Source organism: Mycteria americana, unplaced genomic scaffold, assembly GCF_035582795.1.
Source record: "Mycteria americana isolate JAX WOST 10 ecotype Jacksonville Zoo and Gardens unplaced genomic scaffold, USCA_MyAme_1.0 Scaffold_118, whole genome shotgun sequence".
Classification (NCBI taxonomy): Eukaryota; Metazoa; Chordata; class Aves; order Ciconiiformes; family Ciconiidae; genus Mycteria; species Mycteria americana.
Window position 1 is genome coordinate 91,803 of NW_027445458.1, and position 10,066 is coordinate 101,868.

The 10,066-nt window shown below is 39.8% G+C and overlaps 1 protein-coding gene across 8 annotated transcripts in view; it reads right to left on the reverse strand.

The window, feature by feature from the left end:
* LOC142403139 (zinc finger protein 462-like) overlaps window positions 1-9,242 on the reverse strand; it is a 97,757-nt gene extending 88,515 nt beyond the window's left edge. For 3 of the 8 annotated variants that reach the window (XM_075489305.1, XM_075489303.1, XM_075489304.1), the window contains exon 1: window positions 8,727-9,239. The gene's annotated coding sequence lies outside the window, so the exon portion shown is untranslated. Of the gene's footprint in view, window positions 1-8,726 lie in introns of all 8 variants that reach the window. The other 5 variants (XR_012773612.1, XR_012773611.1, XM_075489308.1 and 2 more) reach the window with 3 other exon arrangements.
* Window positions 9,243-10,066: the final 824 nt, after the last annotated feature.

A 10,066-nucleotide genomic window follows, 5' to 3' on the forward strand; every position in this document is an offset into this window, starting at 1 on the left:
GTTATGAAAAAGAAAAAGAAAGCATAATTGGCAGAAATAGGAAAATTAAACTTATACAAGAATGTTTGCCCCATGACTTGTTACACCAATCAATGAGCAACAGCTCAGAGTGACCTACCAACCAATAAAAATCAGATTATCTAGAAGATGCTGTCTACCTCATAAAACTCATCTACCTCAACCTGAAGGGAGGCAGCACATCTCTACTTTCAGGGATGCCTGACTGTGGAGGCCCTCCAGTGACACTTGGGACCAAGCTCATACGGCCATAACCGACATGCTCAGCACCCTGCTCTTTCCACCTACTGACAATTGCCGTTCCTGTCAGCAAGGAAAGGGGAAGTAGAGATAACCACTTTTCTGTAGCTCTGAAGTGTTCTTTGAATTATTTATCATTCTTTCACAGACGCAATAAATTTCCAAATTCCTTCACACGGATCCAATTGTTGAGTAGAAATTAACGCATGCATTTAGTCTGTCCCGACCTAAACCACAACACCCACACGGCTAAGTTCTGACATGAAAAGAGGTCACAAATCAGCCTTTTAGCATTCCTTAGGCAATTTCAAGAAAAAAATATATCCTTTTTTAATTTAACCATTATTAGAAACATCACTTGGACATGAATTTCTCTCCAATTTGGATGTCAACAGATCAGCAGGCATTGCCATCAGCCCATAAGCAGGCTGCTTATTTCACCTGTAAAGAGGATTAGTCTGCTGCATGTCGAGGTAGCAAGTATAGAAATAGACAGCGTGGCATTTTACCTCCATCCATCTTAAAAAACACACCCTACTCTGAGAAAATGTTAACATCTCATCTAAGTTACTACCTCATCATATGACTGGACTTCGCTGCCATGAGACAGAAAAAATTCACTATATGGTAACATCATCTATCCTTCAAACACATTAAAAATAGATTGTTCACCCCCTTGAGATCTTAGCAGCTCATCTGATCTTACAGTACATTAGCAAACCTAAGTAGACATGAATTCTTAAAATAAACACAGATACAACCAGAACACCAGCAAGTAAATTATACTCACATAAACCACTGAAGTGATATTGGTGAACTTATGGAAGCACTGAAGAATCACAGAGGACAACCAGCATTTCATATTCATTTGCAAGAAAACACCACATGCAAGGTTTGGTCAATCTACCTGTCATAGAATCATAGAATGGTTGAGGTTGGAAGTGACCTCTGGAGATCATCTAGTCCAACCCCTCTACTCAAAGCAGGGTCAGCTAAAACAGGTTGCTCGGGGCCATGTCCAGTCAGATTTTGAATATCTCCAAAGATGGAGACTCCACAACCTCTCTGGGCAACCTCTTCCAATGTTTGACCAACATCCTACACCAAGCAACTCCTGACTCAAAGCTTTGTCTTGAATGACATTTTCCAGTTATGACATCAGCAGTTTTAACATGATTCCTTGGAAGCATAGCACATGGAAAATCTTGTATCCCCCCTCTAGGGTGGAAGCAATGCAGAAAATTTGCAGAGAGGGTGTGAAATGGAAAATTAATTGTAGTACATAATCACCTCTGTAATCTGATCATTTAAAAATAATTCAGGTTTATTCATGCAGCTGGGAGACTCAAATATATTGGCTCACACTTTCAGCAGCTCTACTGAGTAATAAGGTTATGCCCTTAGAGTAAGAGAATCCAAAGTGTCTTATGTGAGAGCAGTGACTCTGATGGCAGAACCCTCATGCTCTTGAGAAACAACAGCTTCTTCTTGACCTAACAGAATGAGGCCCAGGAAACTAATAGCTTACATAGGTAGCTACCACTTTTGAATGGTTAAATACATGATTCCAACAATCCCTGAGCCAAGAGGCATCAGATATGCAGATTCACATAATGACTTTCCATTACATTTACTTCCTAAAGGTCTGATAAAGTCCTACTCTCCTTAGGTCACTGTACTATTGGACAGTGCTGTTTTACACCCTATGCTTGATCATAGGCAAAGAAACTTAACCTCTATATGACCTGAAAGGCAACATGCTGTCTCCCTACTCTACTTCTCCCACCAAAGATAAAAGGTCAATAGACCAAAAGGAATTGGTCCACACTGACTTCAAATTACATTAATTTAACTTTTGAGATGCACTCCTGGCCAACAACTCAAACCCTCTCTTGCACTGTTGCGAGTTCTGGCTTTTACAACTGTATGAGAGGATAGTAACAATTCAGCAGTTGAGAGCTAATTAACTAGACTGAGAGCTGTCTGGCTACTCTCAATTTTCTATCAGCCATTTGTTAACATTTTTACACTTGTCAAGTTCTTTAACTGGATATAATAGAAGAATGGATTTCATAGCACATCAGCACTCAAAGTTATATACCCTATAGCCAAAGCCACCCAAATGTAGAAAAGCAAGGAAAAAAACTAGAATGCAAGATAGGAGTTTCTAATTAACCTAGGCAAGACAAACTATCTCTTATTTATTTATATTGCCATTTATTTATTTTCCAACTATTGCTCATCATATAACACACACAAAAATAGATCCCAGTAGGATGAGACACTCTTTATGGTTATTTCCCTCCTAGACTTTACTGCATTACCAACTAAATTATGTAGATATTGTATACAATTATTCTCCTCTTCCATACACACCATAGTCAGCAATGTATGTGAGAACTGATAATCAGTCTGAATGGCCAAATTGACACAGTGAAAAAGTGACAGTTTTCTCCATTCCCAGATCTCCAGGTACTCTGCAAACAATGGACCAGATGTGCCACTCTCACTAACCAGAACCACACTCTGAAGGGTTGGTTTGGGTTTTTTCCCCCCTTCTTTTATATTTCAACACACAAAGCAGTAGAATCCAGCACCACGGCCTTAATTGCCAATATTCCTCTGAAATCCTATATTATGCCTATTTTACTGCTGGGAGCACAGGGTTAAAGGAATGCAACAAATTAAGAGCAAGATTTCCAGAGGTGACCACTACTTCTTTAGTCTCTTAGGTGGTTGGTCAGAGACCCTTAAAACCCAATTCAAACCAAACTCCATCTCAAAACCCCTCTTTCAAACCCCTTCAGAGTTGAGTTTGTAGTGCGACATCTGGGATAGCTTCATAAAACTAAAGACACAAGTAGGAGACTTGGAGTCTTTGCTACGGCTTCTAAAGTTAAAAAAACAAAACAGTACAAAACTCAAAATAATCTCAGTTGACTCTTTATTTACTCATGTATTCAGCTTCTCAAACACAAGCTTAACAGGCAGAATAATACTTCCAAAGCTCAGGACATAAATGAAGACTGAATTATTTTTATAAATCAAATCCCCTCATTCAGAAACTTCTATTAAAGCCTTTTCACTACAACTAACAAGATAGCTCAACTTATGATAATCATCTCACTTCCTCCCCCTTTTCTTCTTTCAGTACTGGCATACAAACCATGCTATTTTATCTCTTTTTCTGTTCTCCTAGGTCTTCTGGAACATTTTATTTTCAACAGTCAACAAGTTTGAAGGAATACTATGCTGACATTCAACTGTTTATAATGTTAACTGCATCTGCCAGCAGCATCACACCACCTTCTCCACCTCCTTGATTAAAGAATTTGTAGCACCTCTGTGTGAGAAGGAGGAGGAGTCATCTCCATAGCACTAGAGCAGATATTCACTGCAGCCCATGGAGGATCCATGCCAGAACAGATGCTTTGTAAAGGAACTGTGGCCCGTGGAGAACCTACACTAGAGCAGACTTTTTTCCTGAAGGACTGCAGCCTGTGGGAGAGCCCACACTGGAGCAGGAGAAAAGTGTGAAAGGGAAGGAACAGCAGAGAGGAAATGTTATGTACTGACCATACTCCCCCTTGCACTGCTCATGGGGAGTAGAGGAGTCTGGAAATGAAGGAGTGAAGCTAGACATGGGAAAGGGAGGAGGAAAGGTGTTGTTTTAATGTTTGTCTTTTTGTTTCTCACTATCCAAATCTATTTTAATTGGCAATAACTTAAATTAATTTTCCTGAAGTTGATTCTGTTTTGCCCATGACGGTAATTGGTAAGCAATCTCCTTGTCTTTATCTTGACCCACAAGCCTTCGCATCCTATTCTCCTCCCGTCCCTGTCCCACTGAGGAAGGGGAGTGAGTGAGCAGCTGGGTGGGTGTTTGGCCCTTAGCCAAGGCTAACCCACAACAAAGTGTTAAGCAAACCATTCAGTTCTGTCACTAGCAGAATAGTTTTTATCTGGAACAAGTTTACAAAATGGACTATTTCAGTCCAATAGAGAGAATCTTCCATTAAAATGTTTATATGACTTCCTACTATGATGCACTGTAAGTACAAAACAACATCTAGAACAACAAAATAACTAAGACACAAAAACATTTTACAACTTGTCCTGGTTTCGGCTGGGGCTAAACCACAACACAACTTAATGTTCTTTGTAGACTGTTCCTGACCTATCAAAAGAGGATCTCCTTCCTCTACAATATTTCAAATGATTCTTTTCAGTACTTCAGTGGGTTGGGTTTTTTAAAATTATACATCCATATTTTTTGTCTGTATGTTTGGTTAGTGATGGTTTCATAATAGCACAAAGCTAGCTAATGAATATTACATAGCTATTCACTAATTTCACAGATTTAAGTCCTTTTCCCCCACAGTTTCACACTACAAAGCAGTGTTTTGCTTATTTGAGAAGTTATCTGCCAGAACACGCAGAGAAAGTGCTACTGCAAATTAGAACAATCTCAAATAATATTGTAATCCTACAGGTTTTATTTGTAAACCAAAAACCATCAGAGGAATAGAGTATTTATACTTGTTCCTGGGAGTTCCAAACTTTAAGAAATATCTGGGTTTTTTTTAAGTAACCTTCCTCAAACTGTAGCTTGTAGTATAATAAAAGTGTAGTGCTTCTAATTTCCTTTGTAAGCCTAAAAATTCAACTTGTCCATCCCTTACGGCCAAATGTACTCTACATATATGTTTGGACATCTGACAGATGTTACAATTCCCATCTGATGTTTCTTAGCTAGCTCTCTTACAATCCATCCACTCATGGCTTCCAACCATCAATCTTCCTTTAAGTCAAAGGCCACAACACTATTAAATTTGGTTCTATCTTTAGTGAATTATAATAATCATTCAAAAAAAACCCCAAACAAACAACCCCCAACACTTCTGCTTGCAGTAGCTCTACTTTCCATCCATCATCCAATTATGTACTCGCATTCTTCATATCCTAATCATCCATACACAACATTTTTTACTTTCCCCCACATATCAGAATATAATTTCAAATTGATGGAAGAAATAAATGCTAAGTGCAACCTTTTAAATCCAACATTTCTCAACAATGTAATTAATTACAAGTCTAATGGTAACGTATAAGGAAATCAATTGTTTAAAGTACTGTTTTTAAGTGGTGATCTGTGGACTATTTCTAATGGGCCTAAAAAAGGTAATCAAGAAATTCAAGTTCATATACTATAGAATAAATTATGAATGCAAATTTTCTAAAAGGGCTAGCACTGTGGAAAGTTTCTGAATGCCCACAAATCAAAAGCTATTACAAACCATTGGTTTGAACCAAAAAATTAATGTCCAATTGCAAAATTCATGAGCTAACAGTGACTAGCATTTTTCAATATCATATTTCCAAAGTTCCTTTAGCTCACTGGTTTGTAAAATTAAAAAAAAAAAGAAAAAAGTCTCTTAGCTAGTCTTCTGACAGCAAGGTAAACTTCAATTTCAGTCTGGGTATAATTACAGCAAGCAACATCATTAGCTGATATTATGAGACTGAGACTGAAATCTCTTTAGAGAACAAGGAAGAATACCCTCATGGAAATGAAACCACATTCACCACAACTCAAACATTATATCTGTTGTGATGACCTTTGGTTTTGTAGGGTGTCTGTCACCAGGTGCGAGGCATATATAGGCCCTCCCACAAAGATCTTAATCTTAAATCTCATTTGCTCTTGGATAGCACATTTCATGTTCAAGTGCAATGCATCTATACATCACATTATAGCACTAGTACTGAGTTGATCTCTCAAAATATGAGGCAATTCACAATACAAAATAAAGATAAATATCTAAGAATACTCTACACGTAACAGAGAGGATGGGCATTTAGAATCTGACCCAAACTAATACAGTTCAGTGAGGAACTTTTAATTTCCTTCAAAGGGTGCTGATTTAGGCCCATACTAAGAATGGCAAATCGCATCCATCACCAGGAAAAAACAGTTAATTTTTCCCCTCTTCACTCAGTCACAGTGTAACATTAAACATATATGAAATTGTACATTCCACGGCCCACCTCACAAAGGACTTTGTTTCAAAAATATGGAGATAACTATAGTATCTCAGTAATTTGGGTGACACATCTGCAACCAGAACTTAAGAAATACATAACTGATAATGCAATATATTTTCAAAGTATGTTATATTATATACAGAACAATTTCTTGCTAGACGAAATAAAACGAGCATTAATTTTAACCTTGCAGCAGCTGGAATTCCAAAGTTCATCACTAACCACTACCATCTTTCTATTCTTGGTGCATGCATGGAAGCATGGTTACTTGTATTCATTCGCTGGTCTCTCATCCTGTCATTTCTACCATACATACATCTATATTTCACATTTCCTCTCAAGCTCTTCCGAGTATTCCATCTGATACTTTCCCCATGGAGTTGCACTTTAAGATGCTCAGACACTAAGGCATTTAATTTGAAATTTTGAGGAACTGTATCTACTATGCAACCAATGTGCAAATTGATGTTGGTGGGAAAAAAGTAAGGCCACGTGTGAGACCACCCTAAACTATTCCAGATGAAAAGGTAGGTTTAAAAAAAAAAAAACAAAAAACCCCTTCCTGTTCAACTGCCATGACATAAAAGCTTCCAGCAACATCCTTGTTATGTTTTTCAAAAAAGCATATTGTAAGACACCAAAAAAGAGCACCATCACAGAATCACAGAATCGTATAGGTTGGAAAAGACCTTTAAGATCATCGAGTCCAACCGTAAAAATGAAAGTTGCCATTTCCCCCCCCCCAAGGAATTATGCATTTTATGGTACTGAGAAGCTTCCTGAAAGCTTTCCAGTATTATAAATATGCAACCTAGTGAACGAAGGAGAATGTTCCATATTAAAGCACATCCAGAAAAAAAGAATGCTTTTGAGCATCAGAAGGTAAAATGCCAAAACTCAGGCCATCATCACCACATAGAAAGAATGAGATTTCACGATGTTTTCTGGAAGAACCTGAGCAGCCTCAGGCTACAAGCACTTGCCTCCAAATATTATATGTATTACACACACACGCTATTTCTTTAGCTAACTGATAAAACCCTTAAATCCTATTAACTTTAACCAAAGAAAAATATATAGAAAAGTGACCTCAACATGAAAGCATAAGAGTTAAAAACAACAAAATAAAAGTTTTTCCTCTATGTGAAGGACAATCCAGGCAATTTCCTCCAGTTCTCATTTCCTGATAGCATGAAATCAGAAAGAATACCCATCACAGTCTTGTACATTGAAAAACTGAATAGATCGGGGGGGGGGGAGGAATTGCCAGCAAAGCTTAAAAAAAAAAATTTAAAAATGGAGAGATCCATAGTGTTAGGAGCACTTCCCATCTCAGCTTTGTCTACTGGAAGCCCGCTTGCTCTCCTCCATTTTCTGGTGGAGCTAGAGAACATGACATGGCTTACCTGACTCAGATCACAGCTCTCTTTCAAATTAGTCACTTCCTCTTATACATGCAAGCAGCTTCATGAGACACACACACAGAGTCACACAAAAGCAGCAATAGAAAGCACTCAAACTTGAAGGTCTTTCTGTTTCCAAACATTAGAAAACGAATGCAAAGCCCCCCCCGCCCCTTGGCGGCGGCCGGGGGGGGGGGATCTTAACAGATCACATGTATAGGAAACTCCAGGATGATCCGTGTGTAGGATAGAAACCACAATGTTGGGGGGGGAGTTTACTCCAAAAGACATAAAAAGACCGTAGACTGCATGCGTGTATGGGAGAGAAGCTTTGTGTTGTGGAGTCTAAACTGAAACCAAAGCAAACAGCTTACAAATGGAGGACAGGGAGATAAAGAAATGGAAAGAGGGAGAGAGACAGAGAGAAAGCTGCTCAGAGCGGGGGGGGGGGGGGGGGGGGAGCATAAATATCTGTGTGAGGGACCAGCTTTGCAAGAAGGGAAGAGAAGGGAGGGAACGGGGACAAAGACAGAAAGAAGGTCACCCGATTGCCTGAGTCATGCCAGCACGGAGTTTTTCTCTCCTCTGTGGCTCTCCCGTCTCTGATCCAAGTTCACACACACAGCACCATCCAGACATAGCGCGCGCGCACGCACGCACACACACACACACACACACACACACACACGAGCGCGCGCAAACACCCCCACCCCAAAAGCTCTACACGTATCTCTTATCTCTCCATGTCCCCCTTTAAATGTAACAACAAAAATTAATTAACCGCTTTCCTCCTCCCACTACCAGCACCTCCTCCTTCATGCAAGAGACCTCTCTCAAACAAAAGCACGCCGCTTTTTTTTTTCTTTGCTTTTTTTTTTTCCTTTCTTCCTCTCCTCCCCTGGCTGAATGAATGGATTTCACAGAAACATGGTGGAAAAAACGGCATACACACACGCACACACGAATGAGAGAATCTCTCTCATGCCAAACCAGAGATGGGTTTTACTTGCAAGAACTTACAGGAGCGTCCCGACGCCACTGCCACCTCTTTCTCTCTGCCTAGCTCTTCTTGTTATTGCTGTGGAAGTTGCTTTGTGAGTCTCGTGCTCCTTGGCAGGCAATGGAGGATCGCCATCTTTTCCCTGATCCCCCCCCCCTTCACTGGTTTGCTGCGGATGACCTGAGATACCCGTCTCTCTCACATTCTGTGTCTCTGAATAAGGATCTACCAGGGGGAGAGAAAGAAAGACGACAATCTCCTCTCCTACCACACAAAATGCAAGAGCACCAGGGGGTGCAAGAATCCCTTCTAACAACAACGTGTAGGGGAAGAGGAGGAAAAAGAAAACAGAAGAGGAAAGAGCAAAAATAAAAAGGAGGAAGGAGATGGGAGAGGAGGGAAGAAAGAAGGAAAAAACAAGGAAGAGATCTATGAGGCAGAACAGATGTAAGAGGAGATGGTAGAGATGGGAGGTGTTGAAAATGAAGGAGATTAAAAGGAGGAAGATGGTAACAGAAAGTTAAGGTTTGGGGCACTGAGTCACTCACAAGCCAGGAAGGAGGAGGAGAAGGGGGAAAGATCTGAAGAGCCCCTTCCAAGCTGTTGCATTCTCAAAGCTTCCTGCACAAGGGGCGCTCAGCAGCTCCTGCAGTGCTGGGGGAGCTGCTCGGGAGGAGCACTATGCTAGGTCATAGCTCTCTTCCAGCCATGGCAAAAAATTGTTTCTGCATGCAGATCTGCCCCTGAGGTGATCCCTCAGACACATCCATCTAGAAGCTAATCTTCCCTAAGCAAAATATAAAACCAGATCTACCATGTGGCCAGTTTCAAATTCCCCTTCCAACTTACATTTGATGTAGAGAAAAGAAACTCAAATTGTCCATTTCTGGCATGTATTTTGAAGTCTTCTCCCAGAAATAAAGACAGGGTCATCTCTATTTTTTTGTCTCATAAGCATGTAGAAGAATACTACCAAGCACCAAAAATATTTCCTAGATTTGTGAAATGTTTTGGCTGCAAAATAAAATAAGTAATCCTATTTAAAACAACAGGCCTTCCAACCCCAAGTTTCTGCACTTTTGTGACTGATCATTTAAAACCGTGGAAAGTAACAATCAAGGTTCATAATGAAATGGTGTCATTATGATGGAGGTAAAAAAGCAAAGACAAAGCTGCCTTAGTCTGAATTTTTATTTAGTGTTGCTTGCATTAATAGTAATCATTGTCCCGAGGTACCTCTTTTGCACATCTTCACACACACACTTCTTCCCTACAGCACCATTAAATTCTTTCCAGTTTTACATCTAGCACTGGAGAGCATGTGTGTGCAGGGTGGGGAGGATTAGGGGTTATATGCATA